The sequence below is a fragment of the Balaenoptera musculus genome, chromosome 17 (assembly GCF_009873245.2).
Source record: "Balaenoptera musculus isolate JJ_BM4_2016_0621 chromosome 17, mBalMus1.pri.v3, whole genome shotgun sequence".
Lineage (NCBI taxonomy): Eukaryota > Metazoa > Chordata > Mammalia > Artiodactyla > Balaenopteridae > Balaenoptera > Balaenoptera musculus.
The window spans coordinates 56,326,574-56,353,318 of record NC_045801.1 but is presented as its reverse complement, the minus strand read 5'-3'; positions in this window follow the sequence as shown (position 1 = coordinate 56,353,318).

The window sequence follows — 26,745 nt, the reverse complement described above, 5'->3', positions numbered from 1 at the left end:
AAGATTCCGGGAAGAAGCTATGTGTTTTCGTTCAGTATCATGAAAACTGAGTTAAGAGCTCAGCAAAGCTATAATTAAGCTCATTTACTTATTCATTTGACACATATGAGTTACACTGAAGTCCAAAAGTATGTGATAAATATTTAAACCTCTTTGAGGTCAGGAATAATACCTGATACGTCTTTCTATCTCTTACAACACTGAGCACCAGTTTGTGAATTAAATGAATGAGTCTGGCAAAGGGAAAAGTGACAGTGGCTGGAGTCATTTAGCAAAGCCTCAGGGACAAAGTAGAATTTTAACTTGTCCTTTAGCAGAGGAATAGTCTATCTAGAAACTAAAAGAGATAAGGAGTTAAAAGTATTAATAAATTTGGAAGAAAGTTTTGCCTCCTAATCCAAAAATGGACAGACGGATTTAAGATTATTCATTCATTCATTCAACAATTGACTTAGTACCCACTCTGATCTTGGCATTGCGCTATATTTTAAGCATGCATTATAAACTATTCACACACTCTGCCCTAGTAAAACTTAGAGTCTAGTGGGGGAGATAGTTAAGAAACAAACAAACAAACAAATAAACAATTGAATTGAAAAACAAAAGAAATCCAGTTTTTTTTCTTGTGATGAGAAATTTTAAGACCTATTCTTCTAGGGACTTTCAAATATCCAATACAGTATTATTAACTATAATCACCATGCTGTGCATTACATCCCCAGGATTTATTTTATAACTGGAAGTTTGTACCTTTTGTTACACAAACCTTGTAACTGTGTGGTGATGATTGTAAACTAGGCCTATCATTTCACAATATATACATATATCAAATCATTATGTTGTACACCTGAAACTAATATGAAAAAAGAAAAAACAATCCAGATTGTTCTGATGGAAATTAATGACAGATTGGTCGATCACGGTGATCTGGGAAGATCTTTCTGAGGCATGACACTGGAGTTAGATGAGAAGAAGCCACCCATCCTAAGAGCAGAGCATTTTCTGTGGGAAGGAAGGAACTGAGGAGGCTGAGGCTCCAGGCAGAGGACACAGCACGCAGCAGGAAATATCTTGGCTCTTTGGGGAAAAAAAAGGAGGATTTGTAGCTCAATTTTAAGGCTTGGTTTTGAATAAAAATGGGATATCCGAGTGGAGATCTCCTAGAATAAAGGAAATTAACAGCCTAAAAGGAGGTGAAATGTCACTGGTAATATTCATTCTTTTCATAAATATGCACTGAGTCATTCCAGGCATTGGGGAGAGAGTAGTAAGAAGCTTGCACTCTAGAAGGGGAAGGAAAATCAGAAAACAAGTAACTCAATAAACACCTTTTTTTTTAAAAGATCTTTATTGGAGTATAATTGCTTTGCAATGGTGCGTTAGCTTCTGCTTTATAACAAAGTGAATCAGCTATTCATATACCTATATCCCCATATCTCCTCCTTCTTGGGTCTCCCTCCCACCCTCCCTATCCCACCCCTCTAGGTGGTCACAAAGAACCCAGCTGATCTCCCTGTGCTATGTGGCTGCTTCCCACTAGCTATCTATTTTACATTTGGTAGTATATATATGTCAGTGTTACCCTCTCACTTCATCCCAGCTTACCGTTCCCATTCCCCTTGTCCTCAAGTCCATTCTCTACGTCTGTGTCTTTATTCCTGTCCTGCCCCTAGGTTCTTCAGAACCATTTTTTTTTTTTTTAGATTCTATATATATGTGTTAGCATATGGTATTTGTTTTTCTCTTTCTGACTTATTTCACTCTGTATGACAGTCTCTAGATCCAATCACCTCACTACAAATAACTCATTTTCATTTCTTTTTATGGCTGAGTAATATTCCATTGTATATATGTGCCACATCTTCTTTATCCATTCATCTGTTGATGGACACTTAGGTTGCTTCCATGTCCTGGCTATTGTAAATAGAGCTGCAATGAACATTGTGGTACATGACTCTTTTTGAATTATGGTTTTCTCAGGGTATATGCCCAGTAGTGGGATTGCTGGGTCATATGGTAGCTCTATTTTTAGTTTTTTAAGGAACCTCCATACTGTTCTCCATAGTGGCTGTATCAATTTACATTCCCACCAACAGTGCAAGAGGGTTCCCTTTTCTCCACACCCTCTCCAGCATTTATTGTGTGTAGATTTTTTGATGATGGCCGTTCTGACCAGTGTGAGGTGATACCTCATTGTAGTTTTGACTTACATTTCTCTAATGATTAGTGATGTTGAGCATCCTTTCATGTGTTTGTTGGCAATCTGTATACCTTCTTTGGAGAAATGTTTATTTAGGTCTTCTGCCCATTTTTGGATTGGGTTGTTTGTTTTTTTTGATATTGAGCTGCATGAGCTGCTTGTAAATTTTGGAGATTAATCCTTTGTCAGTTGCTTCATTTGCAAATATTTTCTCCCATTCTGAGGGTTGTCTTTTCATCTTGTTTATGCTTTCCTTTGCTGTGCAAAAGCTTTTAAGTTCATTAGGTCCCATTTGTTTATTTTTGTTTTTATTTCCATTTCCCTAGGTGGTGGGTCAAAAAAGGATCGTGCTATGATTTATGTCATAGAGTGTTCTGCCTATGTTTTCCTCTAAGAGTTTTACAGTGTCTGGCCTTATATTTAGGTCTTTAATCCATTTTGAGTTTATTTTTGTGTATGGTGTTAGGGAGTGTTCTAATTTCATTCTTTTACATGTACCTGTCCAGTTTTCCCAGCACCACTTATTGAAGAGGCTGTCTTTTCTCCATTGTATATTCTTGCCTCCCTTATCAAAAACAAGGTGACCATAGGTGCATGGGTTTATCTCTGGGCTTTCTATCCTGTTCCATTGATCTATATTTCTGTTTTTGTGCCAGTACCATACTGTCTTGATAACTGTAGCTTTGTAGTATAGTCTGAGGTCCAGGAGCCTGATTCCTCCAGCTCTGTTTTTCTTTCTCAAGATTGCTTTGGCTATTCAGGGTCTTTTGCATTTCCTTACAAATTGTGAAATTTTTTGTTCTAGTTCTGTGAAAAATGGCATTGATAGTTTGATAAGGATTGCATTGAATCTGTAGATTGCTTTGGGTAGTAGAGTCATTTTCACAATGTTGATTCTTCCAATCCAAGAACATGGTATATCTCTCCATCTGTTTGTATCATCTTTAATTTCTTTCATCAGTGTCTTTTAGTTTTCTGCATACAGGTCTTTTGTCTGCTTAGGTAGGTTTATTCCTAGGTATTTTATTCTTTTTGTTGCAGTGGTAAATGGGAGTGTTTCCTTAATTTCTCTTTCAGCTTTTTCATCATTAGTGTATAAGAATGCAAGAGATTTCTGTGCATTAATTTTGTATCCTGCTACTTTAGCAAATTCATTGATGAGCTCTCGTAGTTTTCTAGTAGCATCTTCAGGATTCTCTATGTATAGTAACATGTCATCTGCAAACAGTGACAGCTTTACTTCTTCTTTTCCAATTTGGATTCCTTTTATTTCTTTTTCTTCTCTGATTGCTGTGGCTACAACTTCCAAAACTATGTTGAATAACAGTGGTGAGAGTGGACAACCTTGTCTTATTCCTGATCTTAGAGGAAATGGTTTCAGTTTTTCACCATTGAGAACGATGTTGGCTGTGGGTTTGTTATATATAGCCTTTATTATGTTCAGGTAAGTTCCCTCTATGCCTACTTTCTGGAGGGTTTTTTATCATAAATCGGTGTTGAATTTTGTCAAAAGCTTTTTCTGCATCTATTGAGATGATCATATGGTTTTTCTCCTTCAATTTGTTAATATGGTATATCACATTGTTTGATTTGCATATATTGAAGAATCCTTGCATTTCTGGGATAAACCCCAGTTGATCATGGTGTATGATCCTTTTAATGTACTGTTGGATTCTGTTTGCTAGTATTTTGTTGAAGATTTTTGCATCTATGTTCTTCAGTGATATTGGCCTGTAGTTTTCTTTCTTTGTGACATCTTTTTCTGGTTTTGGTATCAGGGTGATGGTGGCCTCACAAAATGAGTTTGGGAGCGTTCCTCTCTCTGCTGTATTTTGCAAGAGTTTGCGAAGGACAGATATTAGCTCTTCTCTAAATGTTTGATAGAATTCTCCTGTGAAGCTATCTGGTCCTGGGCTTTTGTTTGTTGGAAGATTTTTAATCACAGTCTCGGTTTCAGTGCTTGTGATTGGTCTGTTTATATTTCTATTTCTTCCTGGTTCAGTCTCGGATGGTTGTGCTTTTCTAAGAATTTGTCCGTTTCTTCCATGTTGTCCATTTTATTGGCATATAGTTACTTGTAGTAATCTCTCATGATCCTTTGTATTTCTGCAGTGTCAGTTGTTACTTCTCCTTTTTCATTTCTAATTCTATTCACTTGAGTCTTCTCCCTTTTTTTCTTGATGAGTCTGGTTGATGGTTTATCAATTTTTTATCTTCTCAAAAAACCAGCTTTATTGATCTTTGCTATTAATAAACACTTTAATTTCAGATCATCATAAGGTGCTATGAAGATGACACAATACCATGGGAGTGACAATGACTGCTTTCAATAGGGAAGTCAGAGAAGGCTCTTGAGGAGAAGACACCAGCTGCATAGCCTCTAGTGAGAGCATCTCCACAGAACGTGTGCAAAAGTCCTGAGATCTGTGGTTCTGTGCAGATCTTTCCAGTGTCACAAAGGCTGGGAATATTCTCATGGTCCCTCTGTCCCACAGCACACCAGCACCCCTCAATGCATTGTGTCCATAGCCAGCCCATCATCATCTCCAGAAAGCCAAAGTCATCCATGTATGCTGTACCTCCTCTAGCTCCTTGACTCTTGTCTCTCTTCCTGTCACCCTGTGCAACTTATCTTCCCACTCCAGCTACACTGCCAGCAACACCTTCTCCTTCTTGAGGTGGGGTCAGTGAAGAAGTTTTGTGGTCTGTAAGCTGGGAGGAGGCTCAAAGAGCCTCGAGCAGGAACCCTGCCTGGCCAAGGAGGTTGCATCAGGAAATGGGTGTGTGTAAATATCAGCTTGGGCAGAGTTCACTGACAAGCCTGAGATTCAGTTCAACAACATGTCACTGAGTTCCTATTGTGGGGCTCTGAGCCAAGTGCTTGCATCTTCCTGACATATGTGTGAATGTTTCGCTGAGAATGTGAGCTCTAAATGTGGAAGCAAATGCACGGTTACTCACGTACAGGATAAGAATAAAGTGGAGAATTATGTTCTCAAAGATAAACTGAGACTTTATCAAGTTACAATGAAAGATGAACTGAGATGTTATCAAGTTGCTATGTAATGAGAAACTATATAAAATATACAAATATATTTTTCTTTATAGAATTGAAGAATCAGACTCAATAACCATTAGCTTAGCCCCTATTATATACCAAAGACTCTACTTGGAAAATGAACTCAATTCTTACAGTGGTCCTTTGCAATAAGTCAAATTTTCCCCATTTTACTGACAAAGGAAAGGGAACAGCCTGACACCCTGGTCACGCCCTAGAAAGAGGCAGAGCAGGGGTTCGAATGCAGGTCATCTGACAACAGACCTCTGGGATCATCTTGCAAAACATCAACTTCTGCTCAGCTCTATGGCAACATGTTGGGAGGCAGGCTGGGGAAGAATCCAGAGCAGTGATGGTTACACCTGGTGAAGAGCATGAGTTAGAATCTCATTGTTACCTCTTTCTAGCCCTGCTAGCTTGGGTCAGTAACTTTACCTTACTAAGCCTCAGGCTCCTGATCTCTAAAATGGGACTAATAATAAAACCTACCTCTCAGGGTTGTTTAAGGGTGCAATTAGCGTCTTATATCAAGTATCTGACGTTATGCCTGGCACACTTGGCACTCAGTAATGGGAGCTACCTATTAACACCTCAGAGGAGAGAATTTAGCACTTAAGGTGCTCTTTTTAAGCTCAGTCACATCCGATGGAGGGTCGGGCTCTATATGATGCTGTCCCCAAGACAGGTGCTCCTTGCTCTCGGGCTCTCTCCATGAACAGTAAGCTACCCAGCCACCCCCATTAAAGCGTACACTTCCTGTGTCTGCAACCAGGACAGAGATGCCAAGGGGGCATGAGTGGCAGTCAGCAGTGACACTCATGGCCTCATACACATCCACAACCCGAAATCTCTTGTCGGAGAGCATTGAGGTTTCCAGCAGTAAAGCCTCACTATTTTTTTTTTAACATCTCTATTGGAGTATGATTACTTTACAATGGTGTATTAGTTTCTGCTTTATAACAAACTGAATCAGCTATACATATACATATATCCCCATATCTCCTCCCTCTTGCGTCTCCCTCCCACCCTCCCTATCCCACTCCTCTAGGTGGTCACAAAGCACTGAGCCGCACATTTGAGTCGAAGTGCTGCATTTTTAACATAATCACTGCCCCCCTGTACCTTCTAGATGTCTGAGTAGGATGATTTACATAAATATCCCGCACACTGTGTCAGAACATTTAAATGTGGATCTTTGAATCGGGCTCTTATTAAGAAGAAATTCATTTCTAATTCAATTAAAAAAATTTTTTGCATGCTTACCCCATCAAACATCCTGCCTAATAAATTATGTAAAAAAAGTTAAAAATAAGTGAGTCACGTGACCTCTGAAGTTAGAAAATACATCAGAAAAAAGAAAAAGGGAAGTGAATTGTTCTAAGTATACCAGAAAGGTCTTATGTATTCAGAAACTCATTCCTTTTTCTCCAAATCAATATGCAGTGCTCAGCACAGAGAACTATCAGAGAACTATTGAATATAAAGCACAGAAGATAACAGCAGTGATTACAACATGCAATTGTGCAGCTGTGATATCATCTCCTCCCTCTCAGCCTGGTCCCCTCCATCACATTGGTTGCTATGTTAATATTTTAGGCTTAAAGGACTAGAATTAATGTCTTCAGTTTTGTCTCTGATGTGTTGGTTTTCTGTCAAAAATTCCTGACAGAATTAACAGCCAATGAATCAGGATAATTAGGGATGGAGCGATGCAGCCTTGGAATCACTGGGCACACCGTCATCTCCTGCTGGGATGCAGGGCCTTGGCACGAGACGACCTCCCTCCTCATTCTTCTACAGGGCAACTATTGTCAGCTATGAATAGGCCACCAATTATTTTTCTCTTTGAATAATGAATATGGAGGATGATCTTCCTCTGGTTTGATGAACAACCACCACTATGAAAAATCAGATGAAATCTGGAGAGGCAACTGGAAAAGGTGTTAGAAAACCCCTAAAAACTGAAAAAATTTAAATTAAGAAGAATATACAGCCTGATCATTTTACCACCTCGTTTTTTTTTGATGATGATGAAGTAGGTTTCTGTTAATAGAGAGAACCTGTGAAATAGGCAAAGATCCTCCAGAGAATGTTTCAGTTCATTCAGCCTTACAGAAAATAGGGAAGTGTTTGGAGGAAGATGAAAGAAACACAGGAAGTTGACTGCTGGAGATGAGAATGTGACACCATAGCATTTTCATGTTGAGTCCCAGACTCTGCCCCTCCCCTACTCCATCTCTTCCTTTTCCTCTGAAGTCTTCACTCCTGAAGAGGAATGTGGAGGAAGGGAGAAGGGGAAAGGATGATATAAGCATCTGTCTGCCAATACAGAGAGCACTTACTTTATGGTCAGAAATCATTAATCTTGATGACCTTTCTTTTTTCATCATTTCCTTAAGAACAGTTGAGAATTCAGAGTTTGGCTGCTGTCAGTGGCTAAAATCTTCCTAATCCAAACCTACTTCTGGTTTCTAATAGCCAGTTGTTTACCCTCATGCCAATTTCTTTACTTGTCTCTGAGAAATTTACTTAAATTCTGAAAAGACTTTCAGAAGGTTAAAATGCTACCATGGATCCTCCTGGGATCTAAGCTGTGACCACGGTGTATATGAGGGTTTTCTGAAGCTTAGTAGGTAAAGGTCACATTCTAGGTGCTCCAACCTGTACCTCGGGTGGCTTTCTGAAACTCAGTAGGTAAGGGTCACATTCTAGGCACTCGGACCTGTACCTTGGGTGGTTTTCTGAGGTTGGCTGAGGATGTCAGCAGTTAGGTGTCAGAAGTAAGTGGTCTTCAAAAAGGAGGTGAGTTGGGGAAGCAGGAAGGTGAGGAGCAGATGAAATCGAAGAAGGGACATATCTCCCTTGATTATGTCTTTTTCAATCAGTGGGGGCTGGTTAGCAAGGAGTGTGGGAAATATTTGGTAGGTTAGGAACAAAGCTGATGCAATAAATTATGAAACTGGCTGTAGCAAAAGTCCTGTGAAATACCCCATCCAGCCTTAGAAAAATGGTTTGCCTTTGCCCTGGGAAATTGTTTGCCATAAAGATGTTAGGTAATATCTATGCTTTACAGCACCTCATTACAGATTTCCAAATGGCTCCTCCTCACTATCACAAAGCACTAAGCCCTCTCTATGCTGATTTAACAGCTCTGGAAGCATCGAGAGACATAAAAAATTAAATAATTAGATACCCATATAAATCTTTTCTTCAATCTTCCATCTAAAATTTTCACTTTTCTACAGAGTGGAGAAGATTAATTTTTAATGTTACTAAATTAGTTAGAATAAAACTTAAGAATAGGCACATCTGAACATTTGATACAATGCATTTTCTTCCTCTCATTATGACAATAGTACCTAAGGCCCCTTCCTCATTCAGCTGTTACTTGAGCATCAATAATCCATTAAATAAAAAGGGCTAAGCATTGAAAAGCATTAATTGAATTTTCCTCTATTATGACCAACTAAACTTGATCAGATATAGGTCAAAAATAGAATACATGTCCAACTCTTGATTATTCATGAAAAGGAAAACAATGTCTGATGTGGATTACATTGTAATGACAAATGATTCTAAACTTTATTTTTATTTGATTTTTAAATACATTATCTAAATTTTCAGCACAAGAATAGAGAGTGAATTGTCGGACCACGTCTGGAGTTAAATCAGGTGTGACTGGAAGATCTCATTCCAATACTTTGCACTTATTAATATAATTTAATTGTATGACCCCAGCATACTACAGGCTCTTGGTTAGGCTTTGGAAAAAATTTGTGGATGTTTGTTTGTGTGTGTGTGTGTATGAGATCATTCCAAATCATTTTCCCATAGTATTTCCTCTTGTAGTAACTTACAACATGTATATGTTTAGACATATTTGAGTAAACTTATTTTATTAAGTATGGTTTAAAGCAGTGGTCCCCAACCTTTTTAGGACCAGGGATCGTTTTTGTGGAAGACAATTTTTCCATGGACTGGTGGGGAGGGGATGGTTTCGGGATGATTCAAGCCCATTACATTTATTGTGCACTTTATTTCTATTATTATTGCATTGTAATATAAATGAAATAATTATGCAACTCACCATAATGCAGAATCAGTGGGAGCCCTGAGCTTGTTTTCGCTTGCCACTCACTGATAGCGTTTTGATATGAGTCTGCAAGCAATTGATTTATTATGGTCTTTGTGCAGTCAAACCTCTCTGCTAATGATAATCTGTACTTGCAGCCACTCCCCAGCACTAGCATCACCACCTCAGCTCCCCCTCAGATCATCAGGCATTAGATTCTCATAAGGAGCGCGCAACCTAGATCCCTCGCATGTGCACTTCACAGTAGGGTTCAAGCTCCTATGAGAATCTAATGCCGCCGCTGATCTGACAGGAGGAGGGGCTCAGGCGGTAATGAGAGCGATGGGGAGCGGCTGTAAATACAGATGAAGCTTCGCTTGCTGGCCGCTGCTCACCTCCTGCTGTGCGGCCCATTTCCTAACAGGCTGTGGACCACTACCAGTCCGTGGCCTGGAGGTCGGGGACCCCTGGTTTAAAGTGTTTTATTTCTTATTTACTTTTATTTTTTTATTTTTTGGAAGTATAGTTGATTTACAATGTTGTGTTAATTTCAAGTGTACAGCAAAGTGATTCAGATTCTTTTCCATTATAGGTTATTACAAGTTATCAAATATAGTTCCCTGTGCTATACAGTAGGTCCTTGTTGGTTATCTATTTTATATATAGTAATGTGTATCTGTTAATCCCAAACTCCTAATTTATCCCTCCCCCCACCACATTTCCCCTTTGGTAACCATAAGTTTGTTTTCTATGTCTGCGAGACTTTCTATTTTGTAAATAAGTGCGTTTGTATCATCTTTTTTTTTTTTTTTTTTAGATTCCACATACAAGTGATGATGAGATATTTGTCTTTGTCTGACTTACTTCACTTAGTTATAATAATCTCTAGGTCTATCCATGTTGCCACAAATGGCATTATTTCATTCTTTTATGGTGTTTTAAACAACAACAACAGCAAGATAATAGGCTTCCAATTCTGGTCCTCCTTAATCTCCATTGAAAAGAATATTTTGGGAACAGTAGCACCAGTATCAACACCACAGTGAATCTTTTGATCTTCCTGTTTATTTTTTTTAAAAAATCTAAAAGAAAGTGAAACTGATAAGAATGAAAATAGATACTCCCAAGTATACCTTACTAGAGCAATATTGTGACCTAAATTTCTGAACAAAGAAATTTAAGTGTATGATAATAGACCACTCATTTTATAAAATACTTAATTCTACAATATTTTAGTTAAGAGAATTTGATTAATCCACGAAATTTTATTCAAATTGAATTTGACTAGGTCTTAGAAAAACTGATCTCTACTGAAACATCATTGCTGCAAACTGCATTATAATGTGTTCAAAGTATCAGAATCTCCCAGATGGGACTCAGGGTAACAATAGAGGCATCTAGAAGCAATTTAAGAAGTAATTTAATCCCCAGGGCACAGTGAAGGAAAAGAAAACAAATAACAAAGTAATGGTTGACTAGTATGTGTTATTCTTAAGTGTATCAAAGGTAATTATAAAAAATATCCTAGATATAAGTTTGATTATCTCTTCTTAGAATGAAATATTTTTATTAAAACATCTTTAAAATATCTAGGTTTATAAATGTTTTAACATAGGTCAATTGGGGACATGTTTTTTTTTTAAACTGGTGAGAGAGATTCTTTTTCAAAAGAATTTCACATTAAAATTATTTAATCTGATGAGACATTTAAAAGCACACTTTTTCCTCTCAGAGTAGCAAACTTTGAAGAGAAAAAAATGTCCTAAAGAATGAAAAACAAAGTTAAAATAAAGAAAATCACTGACCATTTGGTTTATAATGTTATTCACAAAGGTCTTATGACTCCTGGAAGCCTATTTTTTACAGGCATGAGCATTTTGTTTTAAAATTTATGTCAACTTCACAAATCATTTTTTTAAACTATTAGGTCTGGAAAAGAAAAGACTGAGTCTTCGAGAAAAAAATATTTTGCAGGTCATTTAGTGGACTATAACAAAGTCATTTCATTTTATGTCCCAAATCTGACTCAAAGTATGTCTGTGAATTCTTTTCAAGGCCCAGGAATAGAATCCCAAGTAAGCAAGGGGATCGATCTTAGCTATAATTTTAACTACCTGGGTTCAAGAGTCCACCGTTACGTAACCTTGATTTACTTTTCTCTCACTCACTTTTTTTCCTGGTCTGTGGTTTCCATGGTGAATTACTTTAATGCAGGTAGACTAATCCCATATTCTTTTGACTCAGACAGTTCCAGAGGTGATGTATCTCAGTGGTCTCTGTGAAATGCAGTCACAGCAGGGAGAGATCTCTTTTCAGAAAAGAAATCTGCTCGCCGAAAATAGATAAGCTTCCAATAATTAAAAAGGAAAATCAGGTTAAAAGATTTAATGAGGTTTTGTCCTCGTAATTAGTCACATCATTTTATTAAAAGAAAAAAAAAATACTCCAGTGAGCCTTCTGTGCCGTAACAACTCAGATTTGCATGCTGTGCTGTGGTTTACAAAGCTTTCTCACAGATAATCTCATTTTAATTCATACAGTGCCTGCTTATTTTTCTGTCAGATTTTAGAACTCTGCTGTGATCAGTCATAATCTGAAGTTCATGGCTGGCTATAAACACAACCAGGGCAATAGAGGGTGAATTGTTTTGGATGAAATATAACAGAGACCAATAATTGAAGCCCCAGAACTCAAGTTCAAATACTATTCCATTTCTAGAACGATCTCAGAGCCAAGACTTCCCAGATGACATCAGTGTGAGACTCTACTGTCCTTAATTTGATTTTTTATTATTCAAAATCATTTCCTGGGAGACAGTCGTCTTATTTAAGTTTAGTTTTTCAAACCATCTTATCTTCACCACTGTTTGTTTGAAGATTTCCTAATTGAATTCTTAACAGAAAAGCCTCCTTGCAGTAAACATCCACAGAAATGAAATAGCAACAATGGATACAGGGATTTGCTTTTGAAATATTGATAAGTTCAGGTAAAATCAAATGCTTCACAGTGTGAAAATAGCTCTTATTCTTATCGTAAAATTCAAAGAAGCATTTCTTAATCATTTGTGTAGATCCAGTTTCGCTTCATAATTTCCAGACTACCACCTGGATGTACTCAGGCTCTTCTGTGACACAGTTGAGCTAGTTTTGAAAGTTCCTCCTTTGTCTCTGGGTTCCTTCGCTTTTATTCCCCTAGGACTCGCCTCCTCAAATTATTTTATACGAGCTATGACTGAACATGAATAAACAAATGGAGAATTGAGGCAATTATACTATTAATATGAGCAGAAAAAAAAAAACCACACACATTGCCTGAGTTATCTGGCGATTCCTGGCAAACATCTTTTTCTGTTTCAATGATGTGGAAGATTGCCTGACTTCTTTTCTTGGGGAGTGTAGATCTGGTCCGTGTCACATGGCTCTGAGCATTCAGTGTCTACACATGATTGCCTCATTTCCTGCTGCCTCAGACTGTATCTATTCTAGGAAGGCTAAGCCGTGATAGGAAGGTTCAGTGGTTCTGAGGTATAGTACTTACAAAGATATTCCTGTGAACACTTTGATATTTTAAGTTCTTAACTGATGTTAGGGCCTGTTCCACTGGTCATGGTGAGCTGGACCAACTGACATTTTCATTCATTCATTCACTCATTCATTATTTATTGAGTGCTCTGTGCCAGGTCTCCAGGATACAAAAATGACAATCTCTTGGTGCCAGCACTTGAAGAGTTCGAAGACATTAAAAAAGTAGTTACAAATTACTACTAGAAAACTACTACTAGAAAAAACTAAAAATAGAGCTATCCTGCAATCCCACTCCTGGGCATACATTCGGAGGAAACCATAATTAGAAAAGATACATGCACCCCAGTGTTCATTGCAGCACTATATGCAATAGCCAAGACATGGAAGCAACCTAAATATCTGTTGACAGAGAAATGGATAAAAAATATGTAGTATAGGGCTCCCCTGGTGACGCAGTGGTTGAGAATCTGCCTGCCAATGCAGGGGACACAGGTTTGAGCCCTGGTCTGGGAAGATCCCACATGCCGCGGAGCAACTAGGCCCGTGAGCCACAATTACTGAGCCTGCGCGTCTGGAGCCTGTGCTCTGCAACAAGAGAGGCCGCGATAGTGAGAGGCCCGTGCACCGCGATGAAGAGTGGCCCCCACTTGCCGCAACTACAGAAAGCCCTCGCACAGAAACGAAGACCCAACACAGCCATAAATAAAAAAAAAAAAAAAAAAAAAATGTAGTATATATACACAATGGAATACTACTCAGCCATAAAAAAGAATAAAATAATGCCATTTGCAGCAACATGGATAGACTTAGAGATTATCATACTATGTGAAGTAAGTCAGAGAAAGACAAATATCATATGATATCACTTATATGTGGAATCTTAAAAAAATGATACAAAGGAACTTATATACAAAACAGAAATAGACCCACAAACATAGAAAACAAACTTATGGTTACCAAAGGGGAAAGGGAGAAGGAGGGATAAATTAGGAGTTTGGGATTAACAAATAGACACTACTATATATAAAAAAGGATGTACTGTATAGCACAGGGAACTATACTCAATATTTTGTAATAACCTATAAGGGAAAAGAAAAAAAAGTAGTTACAATACAATGCAATAAGTTTGAACAATGAGTCCACTGTGGGTAAAAGCACACACCCTCTAAAAGTCTCAGGGAGACAGAATCAGAAACCACAAGCAATTTCCCATGAATATACTTTTCATTCTTACCTTGTTTTATTTTTCTCTTACAATCCTTTAGGAATGAGATAAGCCAGTCTCACTAGGTATTCATTTGCTACTTCTCAAAGATCTTCAGCTTCTGAGAGTTTGGGGATAGACATTTTCAACAGAGGAGGGTTTGGCAGAGGTTGGTCAAATATCTCTGCCAAGGGCTCTCCTGGCAGATGGCAACAGCTGTTTGGGATTGAGTCAAAGTACAGGATGAGCCCCTGCAAAATGTCCTTTTTATTACACTAATGGCTTTTTCCCTCAGAGTGGTTATTCATTGTATCAGTGCATAATTGTTTTTGTTAATGCATTTGCTCAGATCATACAAAAATCTAATTATTCTATGTAATGAATCATTAACAATTTCCATAAATTCATTTCAGTGTTTGCATGCCGGTATTCAGGTTATGCTAATAAACGTAAACTATTCATGCCATTAAGCCTCAGATTGCCCACTATGTTCGAAAAATTTGTTTTAGTAAATGTACATTTTAAATCTGCATTTTGTAAAATACCGAAGTGTAAACTCTGCAAGATTATTCTTGAATAGAATATTCTAATTTTCTATTCGCTTCTTAAACTGAGTCCTTTTATTTCCTTCACACCCCATGTTCACTTAGCTACAACAAATGACACGTGGTCATGTTTAACTTAAGAGCATTAATTGGTGTTTGGTAATGAAAGAAGATCAAAAGTGATTGATGTTGACCTTTTTCACTTTGATTTTTTCACGTTGAAACTCAGCCTTTGATCCATTTGCTGAAACAGATATTAGGAATACGTACCTTATTATCATTATTTTTAATCAGAGAGGAGGAAAATAAACCTTGAATTCTAGCCATAAAAATTCACCACTATAAAGTACAGAGGTTTTCTACATTATTATTATTGTTGCTGTTATTAACATGTACTGTGTGGCAGGTACTCTGCTCCGTGCTTAATATTCTCCATCTCATTTAATCCTCCCCCAAAGCCCCTTAGGTTGGTCCTCTATTTTCCTCATTTTCCAGATGGGAAACTGAGATTTAGAGAAGTGAAGACACTTGCCCAAGTTATCAGTGTTGCATACTGGCTCTCCACTGAAGGAGATTTTGCCTCCCTGGGGACATTTGGCAATGTCTAGAGACATTTTTCATTGTCACAACTGGGCAGGGGGCAACTGGTATCTGAGGAGGAAAGGCCAGGGATACTGCTAAACATCCTACAATGCACAGGGCAGCCTCCATAACAAAGAATTATCTGGTCCAAAACGTCACTAGTGCTGCCGGTGAGAAACCCTGGTGTAGCAGCTGTGTGTTGCCCATGTCACAGCTCCTTCGGTGACCGATTTCAGAGCAGCTGTGGTGGACAGTGGTGCCGGCATCTTACCAGCATGTGAGGTTGTGGATCTTTGCTTTTCTGCCTCAGGGCTATCTCTGAAACACCAGTGTAGGGGCATCCTGAGATTGTGCAGGAGTTAACACCTGGGGGCAACCCTCCACCAGTATGCAACCTGATGGGACACTTGAGGGCCTTCTACACAGTTTCTCCTCATGTCCCCAGATGGATGGAGTCTCAGTTGCTTACAATGGTAACCAACTGGTATAACAGACACTGACTGACTGACTCAGTGCCACCTCTTAGTGGCTGAGGGTTGCCCCAGGCTTGTCAACACCTCTTAGATTCTAGGCTGTATCTGTTGCTTGGCTTCAGAGAAAGATTTGGGGCAGAAAATCAGAGATAGCACCACCTGAGCAGTGTATTTAACTACACTGAACTGTCTGCTAAAGCTGGTTGAAATCAGTAACATATATGTTATGGGTTTTTAATCACTTCCCTGTCTCACTCCCTGGACTCTTTCTTCTTCCTAGACTTGCCTCTGAAATAAACTACCTGGACCCAAGTCTTTATTCAAGCTCTGCTTTCAAGGCAACCCAAACTAAAACAGAAAGCTAGCAAGTCTACTCTGTTATATTGCAAATCCAATTAAACAGAACCCAACGCTGGCTGTGTCACCTGATAAACAAGGGAAATCTGTCCGTCGGCACCCTTTGGCTTACAATGCCCTTTCCACTTTAAGTTCCATGGTCAACTATTTAATACTGCTTTATCAGGACTCTAAATTCTCTCACTACTTAATTTTTTCCCAAACCCAATAACACATCCCCAATGATGGAATCAACCTTTTGCTGTTGTTGTTTTCTGTGCAGAAGTGATATTGGCTTGAGAGAGGAACCCAGCTTACCTGACCTATTGTAGATTTATGCTGAGAACTTGAACTTAGCCTTTGCTACTGTTTGGAAATCTTTCAGGAATATTTGAATGACTTCTTCATATACTTCTTATTCCTTTCTAGCCCCAGGCCTGGCTTTATCAGCCCTCTCCTCCATATCTCTTTGGACCATTTGACACTTTCTTCCTGAATTTTTTCTTTTTTTTAACTTCCATGATTATACTATATTTACTACTCCTTTGACCTGACAGCTCTTTTTTTTTTTAATCTGCTAGTATCTCTTTTTCTTTCTTCCAATCTGAAAACAAGAATTGTCATATCTCCTTTTCTATACTCACTTTATGGGCGAGCTCATTCTCTTCTATAGGAGTGTCAGCTAAATTTCTGTTTCCAGCTCTGATATTTCCCCTAGGTGCCAGGGTCATTGCTGACTGTCCACTTGATTAACCCATCAGCTAATCTTCTTCTAAGCAGCCTCCTAAGAAGTTGAATTCCCTCTTCCAGCCTTCTCCTAAGCAGGCTCAGAAGAAGTTGAATTCCCTCTCAAGTCCAGGAACGCACCAGAATGGTCTAAGGAGAATCTCCTCCTCTTGCCCAATTGATTCAGCAGTTTTCATATAAACCAGTTCAGTTTCCTGAGATTCAAGGAAAGATTTTTTGGGGATTCTGGGGAAATTCTTCCTTACTCTTCTGGGAGAACTTTCGGAAGCAATTATCTTTTTTTTTCTCCTGCTTTTTCTCAGTATATATTCATGTGTGGATGTGACATCTGGAAGGGAGGTCATTATGTTAATATCACTTTGGGGATGAATCCACCGTGTGGACGAGTGCTGAGTCAAATGACTCTCAAGGAAATGGAGCTAAGGAAACTGGATTAAGTCCCTCCAAATGGGTGCACTTCTTTTGGACAGCCAGCAATGGGAGTCAATATTTTTCCTTGTTTAAGCCAGTTTCAGGTACTTGCAGCCAAAGGCTCTTAGTGAGAAAGTGTTCTGCCATGGTCTCTTTGGAAGAACCTCAGTCTCTCCATTTTTTCCCATTACAATTGTCATCTCTTGAATGCACATCCATTACTGGCAGTCTTCCAGTGAAACTACATACTTGCATTCTCTCCTCTTTCTGATTCATCTTTTATACTGTTGCCAGGCCAATTTTCCTAAAAGACAATTTTCATTATGTTATTCCATAAATTTCCATAATGGTTTCTTTCTTTTCACTTTCAGCTTTTAGTCCAAACTCCCAAGATTTGTTTTTAAGACTTTTCATAATCAGACATCTTTTTGTATACTCAATATGGTTTCTCTGTGTTCCCCAACATACAATTGAAATCTTTCCTCTTAATATTTTCTCAACGGAGAAATGTTTCCCCTGTGACAATTCCATGTACACTTTCAGTCTTTCTTTAAATTCTAGATTCTCCTAAATTTTTCCTGAATAGATACGGCCTTTATTCATTTAAACAGTCTTTATTAAGTGCAGACTATATGTTCCAGGTAGGCAACAAGCAGTGGATTTATAAAGACAAATGTCTGAAAAAGTCTTCTTATGAATAATGAAATAAAACTTGAGAAACACTGTTCTAGATACTGGGTAAACCTTTTTGCAGTGCATGAAACAGTCTTGCACAATTGGAGAACTGTTCTGCCACAAATCCCAGCACTGCCGTTAATCCCAGCACTGGTGGAGTTGCTTTTATGTATTTATTTTCTTTTTAAATCTGTAATTGCAATTTGAGACAACAGAAAGCAGAGTATTTTACTGCCAATTATTTCAGGTCCATTCCTCCTCCCCCACTCAGCTAAATTATCAGTGCCTTGAGAAAAGATGTCATCTCATATATTTCTTTCATACCTTCCTTGAGAGAATAGCATGAAATGCCTTTATGTTGGTCTCTCTCTCTCTCATTCTCTGCATGTTCATTTTATCCATTTCTTATTGGATTGCAAGGAATGATATTTGCAAAGCTGATACTAACCATGGTTAAGAACTGATTTTTGCTTTACCAACTTAGCATACAGGAGATGATAAAAAAACATTAGCTCTTATTAATGATAATAAAAGGAAGCATATAAAATGTCTTGATTGATGCAATGCCTGCCTTAGTCTTGTTGCTATCACTTTGCCCATTCTCTTAAATTCATATCTTAGTAATAGAGTTTAAAAATTATTGTCAAACCAATGAAAAGTTTATTTTCTTAATCTAAACATAATCCTAACTCTCTAATATTTATTTCTTCATATTCTCTTACAAATTTTGTCCATATATAGTTGATTTTTTATTAAAAATAACAATACTGAATAGGTAGTCAGTGTTGCATATTTTATTCATTTAGAATCATTTTATAAAGATGTTTCAGTGTTTCTACTTAATTATCAGGATTGTCATTTTAACAGCTGCATAATGGCCCATCACATTTATTGATTGTTCTTACTTTTTGTTGGACAATTTGTTTCTCGTCTTTCATGATTATACGTGATGCTTCTGCCCAGTTTTTCTGCCACTGATTTTTGTCATCCTCTATTAAATACTGCCCCTTCCCCCTGGATTATTGTCTATTTGCTTGGTTTCTGACTATTGTGATTTATACATGCATCAATTCACCTACCTGTGCTTAGCTCTGACCAATGATAGTTGCTTGATCCTTTACATTCCTGGTTCCAAAGAGTTGGTGCTTCTGATCACTGCTGCTCAAGAAGGACTTGGTATAGCTTGAGGCACGTGTGGGAAGTCAGCTGGATGTTTCATGGTAAGAGAGAAGACATATCCCAGAATAACTGAAACTCTTTAAAGATAAAATCCACATATTTCCTCTTCTGATAAAGTTCTAAATTATAGTAAATATGCTCCCAGGATACCCATGGATTACTTGATGATAATAAAAAAAAAACAGCTGAATATTGTTTTCAATTTTGAAAGAGCAAACAAATCAACAGCAATCATAACATTACTTTATATGCCTATACTAGGATGGAATAATGCTTTCATAGAAGATGTGATCTGGGTTCAAATAACATCATTTACCAAATGCAAAGGATTGTTGTAGCTCTTGACTTCAAGATACATTAAATCTATCAAAGTTGAGTCAATATAGACGCAGGTCAGATTCTATGACAAAAACTCAGAGACCAATCAAAATAAGATTGCTTAGTAAGGTTGTGAATAAACAGTCTACAGAAATCAATTATATATATTCGAAGGGAGGGAAAAATTCCATTCAATAAGAAAAATAAAACATTCAGGAATAAGAGTGAGATTTATACAAAGATCTACTTAAGATTTTAAAATGCTACTGAAACACACATATAGAAAGGTGTATCATTTCTTTTTTTTTTTTTTTAGATGTATCATTTCTTGGATGAAGAAAATCAACATCATAAAGATGTGATTCAATAAAAATAGCAACAGCATTTTTATTTTGGAATCAGACAGGCTGGTACTAAAGTTCAAATGGAAAAATAAAAGACAAGAATAGTCAAGAAAAATCTGGAGGAGTAGTGAGGAGGACTAGTTCTTCTGCATATTCAATACAGTACCAGTACCTGAATCTAATGACAGATCAATGGAATTGAATAGTAAAACCAGAAATAGGTCTAAAATAAAAGGATTTAGCATATAAAAAGGTGACACCCCAAATCAGTAGGGTAAAGGTAGAGTTTTCAATGAACGATGTTGGGTCAGTTGGTGGGGTCTGAAACAATATACAACTCCATAACACATTTCTGTATTGACTCTCCCTCCTTTTGTTCCTCTTCTATCCCTTGCCTTTTTCTCTAGATCACACTCTCCAACAAAATATTTGCACAAAGCCTTTGTTGCAGGCTCTGCTTTCTAGGGAACCCAGGCTAAGGTACTTATTGTATATCTAACCTCTTCTCCCCTCTACTCTTCTTAACTTTTCTCCATTATACCTTTTATAATTTGTTAGAGCTTAGAATGTTTCCAGCTGTCACTCTATTTCCTATATTTATTTTAGTCTTAGTTTTATAGTTATTTAGTTGCAATTCTCACTGCCAGTGGTTGGCTAAAGTCTTTCCTCTAGTTGATTCCTTAATAAGGATTTATGGGAACAATATTCCCTGAATGCTTGAATGTTTGAGACAATTTGTCTGTTGTCCTTACAACTGAAAAGCAGTTAGATTGGCTATAAAATGCCAAAGTCACAATTTTTCCTTGAAGATTTTGTAGGTGTTCCTCCATTGTGTTCTGATGTTGAAAGGTGTAGAAAAGTCTGAAACCAATCTAAAATCTTTTTCTCTGTGTGCCCAAAATGTTTTCTTCCTTTTGAAAGATTATTGACTTTATAAATGCATTTCTCAGCACGGATCTTTCTGAGTAAATTTACTCTGGGAAATGGTCAGTTTTCAATAAAGTCATGTATTTCAGAAAAGTTTTCTTGAATAACTATTTCTGTTTCCTTTTGCTTATTCATTAAATTTGTATTTCTGCGTCCATCATGGGACTTTTAGCAGTGTTCACTTCCCTTAAATCCCCTCAAATTTTACATTTATTTCTGATTATATTCTGATTATGATTATCTTTTTTCTTCTAATTTATTCCTAAACTCCTCTAGCTCATAATTCATCCCTTCCTGTTATCTTACCATCTCTCTTCCAAGTTCCTGCATTTCTGTCTTACGTACTTGTTTCATAGTGGTGATTGCTTCATTAGGCTTTTCCCCTCCCTCTTCAATGCACTGTTAAATATTTGGTCACAGTTTTTTCTGCTCCATGGCAACTTCTTTCTCACGAGTTTTTCATTTTCCCCTTGTTCTTCTGTTCCTTTCCTCATGAACATTAATTAGTCAGTTTATATAAAGCTTCCCTATAGGAAGGAAGAGAGACTTTGGAGTCATTTTACTTGTATTTGAAATCTAGCTCCACGACTTATTGCATGTGTGACTTTGGATAAGTTATTTAACCTCTTGATTTCAGTTTTCTCATCTACAAAATGGGGAAAACAGAAGTACCTACCTCTTCGTGTTGTTGGGAGAATAGAATAAAATAATACAATTAAGGCTGAGAGTGGTGTCATACACATAGTTTAACAGTCACTAAGTGTTAGCTACTGTCAGTATAATCGCTACCTTTTTTAATACACATTTTTCAGACAAGACAAATGAGACACAAAGTAAGTAATTTCCAAGGACTGTAAATTCCATAAAGATAGTGTCTTAGTCTCTTCTGGCTGCTATAACAAAATACTACAGACTGGTAGCTCATAAACTACAAAAATCTATTTCTCACAGTTCTGGATGCTGGAAGTCCAAGATAAGGGTGCCAGCATGGTGGGGTTCTGGTGAAGGCCCCCTCCTGGGTTGCAGACTGTTGATTTCTCTCTGTGTCTTCCCATGGTGGAAGGGGCTAGGGAGCTCTGTGGGGTACCTTTCATAAGAGCACTAATCCCATTCATGAGCGCTCCACCCTCATGACCTAAGAATCTCCCAAAGGCCCCACCTCCTAATGCCATCACGTTGGGCATTAGGATTTCACATGAGGCAGTGAATTTGGAGGGGACATAAACATTCAGACCATAGCAGGTAGTGATTCTATTGCTACCTTTTTCTCTTTCACTGTTATATATCTAATACTTTGCATACTACCTGACACATATGAGAGTCTGTGATCCAACAAATAGGTGCTGAATAAACGAACAAATACACTTCCCATTGGTCACACAACTAAAAAGTTGGCAGAGCCAGCATTTGAAGCCAGCTCTCTTAGACTTGCCAGTCACATTTATCTCAGCCACATTCTATTGGTCAAAACAAGTCCTAAGACTAACTGGATTTCAATGGTTGGGGAAACAGACTCCAGCTCTTGCTAAGAACTGCCAAGAGGGACTTCCCTGGTGATGCAGTGGTTAAGACTCTAAGCTCCCAATGCAGGGGAACTGGATTCGATCCCTGGTGAGAGAACTAGATCCCACATGCGTACCACAACTAAGAGTTCACATGCCACAACTAAGGAGCCTGAGAGCTGCAACTAAGGAGCCTGCCTGCCACAACTAAAACCTGGTGCAACCAACCAAATAAAAAAAAAAAAAAAAAAAAAAGAACTGCCAAGAATTTATGGCCACATTTAAATTACCATAGACACTGTCTCCCATTCTTTATTCAAATCTTTGCCACTCTCCTTGGGTCTTTTAGCACTTCATGTATCCCCACTTTTGGAAGGTACATGATCCCTAACTTTACAGAGAAAATGGAGGACCTTAGGCAGAAATTACTTCTCTTTCTTGCTGCCACCTGGCACTTAATTTACAGTAGATTGTGTCTCCTAACCCCCTCCCCCCAGACCCTGGCACCATTCCCAGGACTCAGCCGTTCTGATACCTGTCTTTCTATTCTTCATTCAGGGTTAGAGGATATTCAGCTGTTCTTCCTGAAAAAAGCTGGTCTCTTCACCCTTGTTCCTATTCCCTTCCCCTACTTTCTCCTTAGGGACCTTACATCTCAATGAAATCGTTGAATAATTTAAATATTTTTTAAAAATTTCATGCCATTTTATAAACATGCATGTATCTTTTTTTATCTTTGGAAAAAAACACTCCAACATCTACCCTATCTTTTAGCCATAAGAAAATATTTGCAAAAAGATATCTCCATTTAGTGTCTCTTCTTTTTTACTTTCTATTGATGTCTCAGCCCATCTCCACTTGGTTTTTATACCAACTCAAAAACACAAATTTTTTCCACCAAGGTCACTTCATAGTTGTGGAATCTAATGGATTTGCTTGAATCAGCACTGGCTGCTCCTTTATAATTTCCTTCACTAATTTCTTTTCTCTACTCATATCTTAAATGTTGGTTTATATTATCACCTTTGCCCATAACTAAAACCATATGACCTCATGCTGGATAATCTCATGCAGTCCTTGGCATTGACCATAATGATCATGGTCATATTATCTCTCTTATGTGCTCCAGATTCATATCCAACTCCCAAATGGACACTTTGCTCTGGATAGTCTATGGACAATATATCAGTTCTCTATTGCTGTATAATAAAGCATCATAAAATGTAGTAACTTTAACTAACAATAATTTACATGCTCCTGATTCTGCAGTTTGGGCTGGTTTCAACTGAATGGTTCTTCCCGTCTTGCCTGGGGTCATCTAGGTGGCTGCAGTGAGATGATGAGTTGACTGGTCCTGAATGGGCTCATTCACATACCTGAAGTCTCAGCTCAGAACACTGATGGCTGGACCTCTATTTCTCCTTGTGATCTCTTGTCCTCAGGAGGTTAGCTTGAGCTTCTTCACAAGGTGATGACAATGTTCTAAGAGGGTGAAAACAGAAACTACAAGATCACTTGCGACTGAGACTTGCCAGTCATGTTACTTCTGCCGCATTCTATAGGTCAAACTGAATCATAAGACCAGGTATATTTCAAGGGGGTGGGGAAATAGACTCCACATCTTGCTAAGAAAATTTATGGCCATATTTTTTTCCAGCTGCCATATAATAGATGTCTCATCTAGTTTAATTCTCACAACAATCCTGAGTACTGTAATTATCATTCCTTTTTTGCAGGTGAGAAAGCGGAGGCTCAGAAATATTCTCTAACTTATCCAAGGCTCCACGATTTATAGATGGCATGGCAGGGTGGGCACCCTGGTCCATGTCATGTGTATTTCATGTGCCTCACTGAGCAGAAACTCAGCTTTCTAGATTGCCCACGCATGAACAGAAGGACATTCCTCAGGCTGGCCTCCAGGCTAACAGACACAAGAAAGCAAGGTAAATGAAAGTATATTTCATTATATGATGTAGCTATATATTCAGAAATCATTGTATTAGTCCAGGATAGGGCCGGATCTCCTACAATAATAAATCCCAAAATGTTAGTGGTTTAGCACAGCAAAGTTTCATTTCTTGCTAATATAAACTCTATTGTGAAAGACCAAGGTGGATGGAGACACAGTGTGTGTGTAGATGCTTCAGCTGACAGTTCTAGCTCAGTCCAGCCTCTGAGCCAAACTGCCACATACACTTTATACCTGACATGCCCCCAACTGATATTTATTATCTTCCCTAAATTTGCTGATATTCCTGAATTTTCTGTTTTAATTCACATGGTCCCCAGGCCAGAAATTATCAACAACTCTCCTTTGCTTATCAGGTTCAGTCTCCAGGTTCTGTCAAATTAATCACTTTATTTTCTCTCAAATCCATTGTTTCCTCCCTCTCCCCTTAGTTTCATAATGTTTTGCACGCAGCCTCAAATTGAAACTCTAATTTTGCTTCTGTAATCTGTTCTCAACATTCCTGTTAGGGTGATCTTTCTAACGTGCAAATGATCAAAATATATGGTAGTGGATGCATATCCTTTTTGAAAAAAGTAACTTTTGTTCCCTGGCATCTGGATCTCATTCTTACATTTGGTTTGTTTTGCCTCTTGCTATTGAAGCTGAAAAGAATTGTCACTGTTTTGCCAGCCTCTTGCCCTGGGTGCACACTCACAACCCAGGCTAGCACAATCAGACATTCCTGCTACAGAATTTGAATCCAAAGCAACAAGTGGCAGCAACATCCAGTCTCCCAGGCAAGTGTGAGGAGTGGCCTCCAGAGTCCAGAATTTCAGTGTCCTGTGGTCAGATGTAAGGCATCAGTGTTCTTGCTCAGTCAATTTTATGCCTTTTCTTCCTGCCTATTCTCTGTGCCTTGTTCACCAGTCTTCCACATGATTGTGTGTGTCACCCAATGGCTTTTCAATATATTGTTTTTCTTTCCTCCTGAAACAGGCCAGGGTTGGTTTATGTTGCTTACAACTCAGAACTCTGAACACTTCATACATTTTAGCTTCACATCTTCCAATGAATCCTCATGAACCAATGTTGAGTAAACATTTATTGAATGAATGATTGAACCTGGTTTCTGACTGCCAGGGGCAAGCAAACTAAGGAGGGAGAAGAGACTCATAAACATGAAAAATTGCCATGATATTATTGTCAGTCTTTTGGGGTTGGACAAATCATAAACAACTTTATGAGGTACTCCTTGAACTTTGGTAGATGTTCTGTGTTGGTGCAATTAGAGAAGTACCATTATGTGGGCTTGGCCGTTAGGGCTAGCATTTAAGAGATTTTGGGGACATATAAAAATATTTTAATTTTAAGTGAAAGATAGCCCTGCTTGCTCTTACTAGTAAAGTGTTGTATAGAAATATAACTTAATCAATTAAATGTTACAATATTGAACAATGGCAAGAAAAACAAACAACTGCAGGCAGTGCAGTCTTTCTATTTTAAATTACAACAATTTACTCTGGCCCATTTATCTTGGCATGATCTGGTTAGAGCTGGTTTATTAATGACCCACCTTCATTCATAATTCCAGATGGAATTATGGAATTTCCAGAGGTTTCTAGTAATGTCATTGTATTTCAGCTGATTCCTATTGAGCTACATTCTCACTGGTGGAAAATACAAAGATATATGTTATTTATTTCTAGATGGATGCAACAAGTAACAAGTGTAACAGTAGTTCAGAGATTTTTTATAGATAGTTTCATTTCCTTTTAATTCCAGACTAATATTGCCTTTTTATTCATTGTGCAATGTTTTGTGAGCATTTTAAGCTGGCAACATTTTGTGAAACAGAGACATCAGGAAAATCTATTAGAAATGTAGTCTTGAGCTGGGTTGGGATGCATGACAAGGATTTAGATGTTATGAATATGCAGAGACTCAGGAGGGCATTAGTGAGTGAGGAATGGACTAGGCAAGGTGTATGGAGGAGGAACTGTGTTTGGCATGTTAGGATGGTAATAAAATTTCAGCTCATTTGAGAAGTATTAAAGTAATGCAGTAATTAGAGAAGGGGTTGGAAAGTAAATTAAAGATAAGGAATTGCCATCCACAATTTGTGCATGGAAGAGGAACGGATGTGGTGTCTAGAAAGATTAATTTGACAGTCACATGCATGGTGGATGGAAGTGAAGAAATGCTGGAGTCAAGAAGAGTAGATTGGTTGGTTACTTCAATTATTACCTCATGGGGTTATTATAATGATCAGCTCACAAGGATCTGGCAGTGAGTCAGGTAATAGGAATGAAAAGAGTCAGACAATTTTAAAGATATTGTGAAGCATAAATTCACAGAATTTAAGATAGGACATGGAAGTCAAGAGAAAAATAAATGAAGAGGTAGAGAATTAGTAGTTTGATGGTTGGTCAAAAGAGAGTTGACTAGCCCTACTAACAGATGTGAAGGCAGAAGGAGACAATCAATTTTAAAGACAAGAAGACAAATTCCAGTTGCAGATATGTTGACTTTGAACATCTAAGTGGAAATGTCTGAGAACTATTTGTATATGTAACCTAAAAGGGGCACTGAGGGCTACAGAAAAAAGATTTGAAAACCATCCTCATAGAGAAGATGATATGTTATGGGTTGAATGAACCAATGAGAATGAAAAGTAGATCTCTGGGAAATGGTCATGCA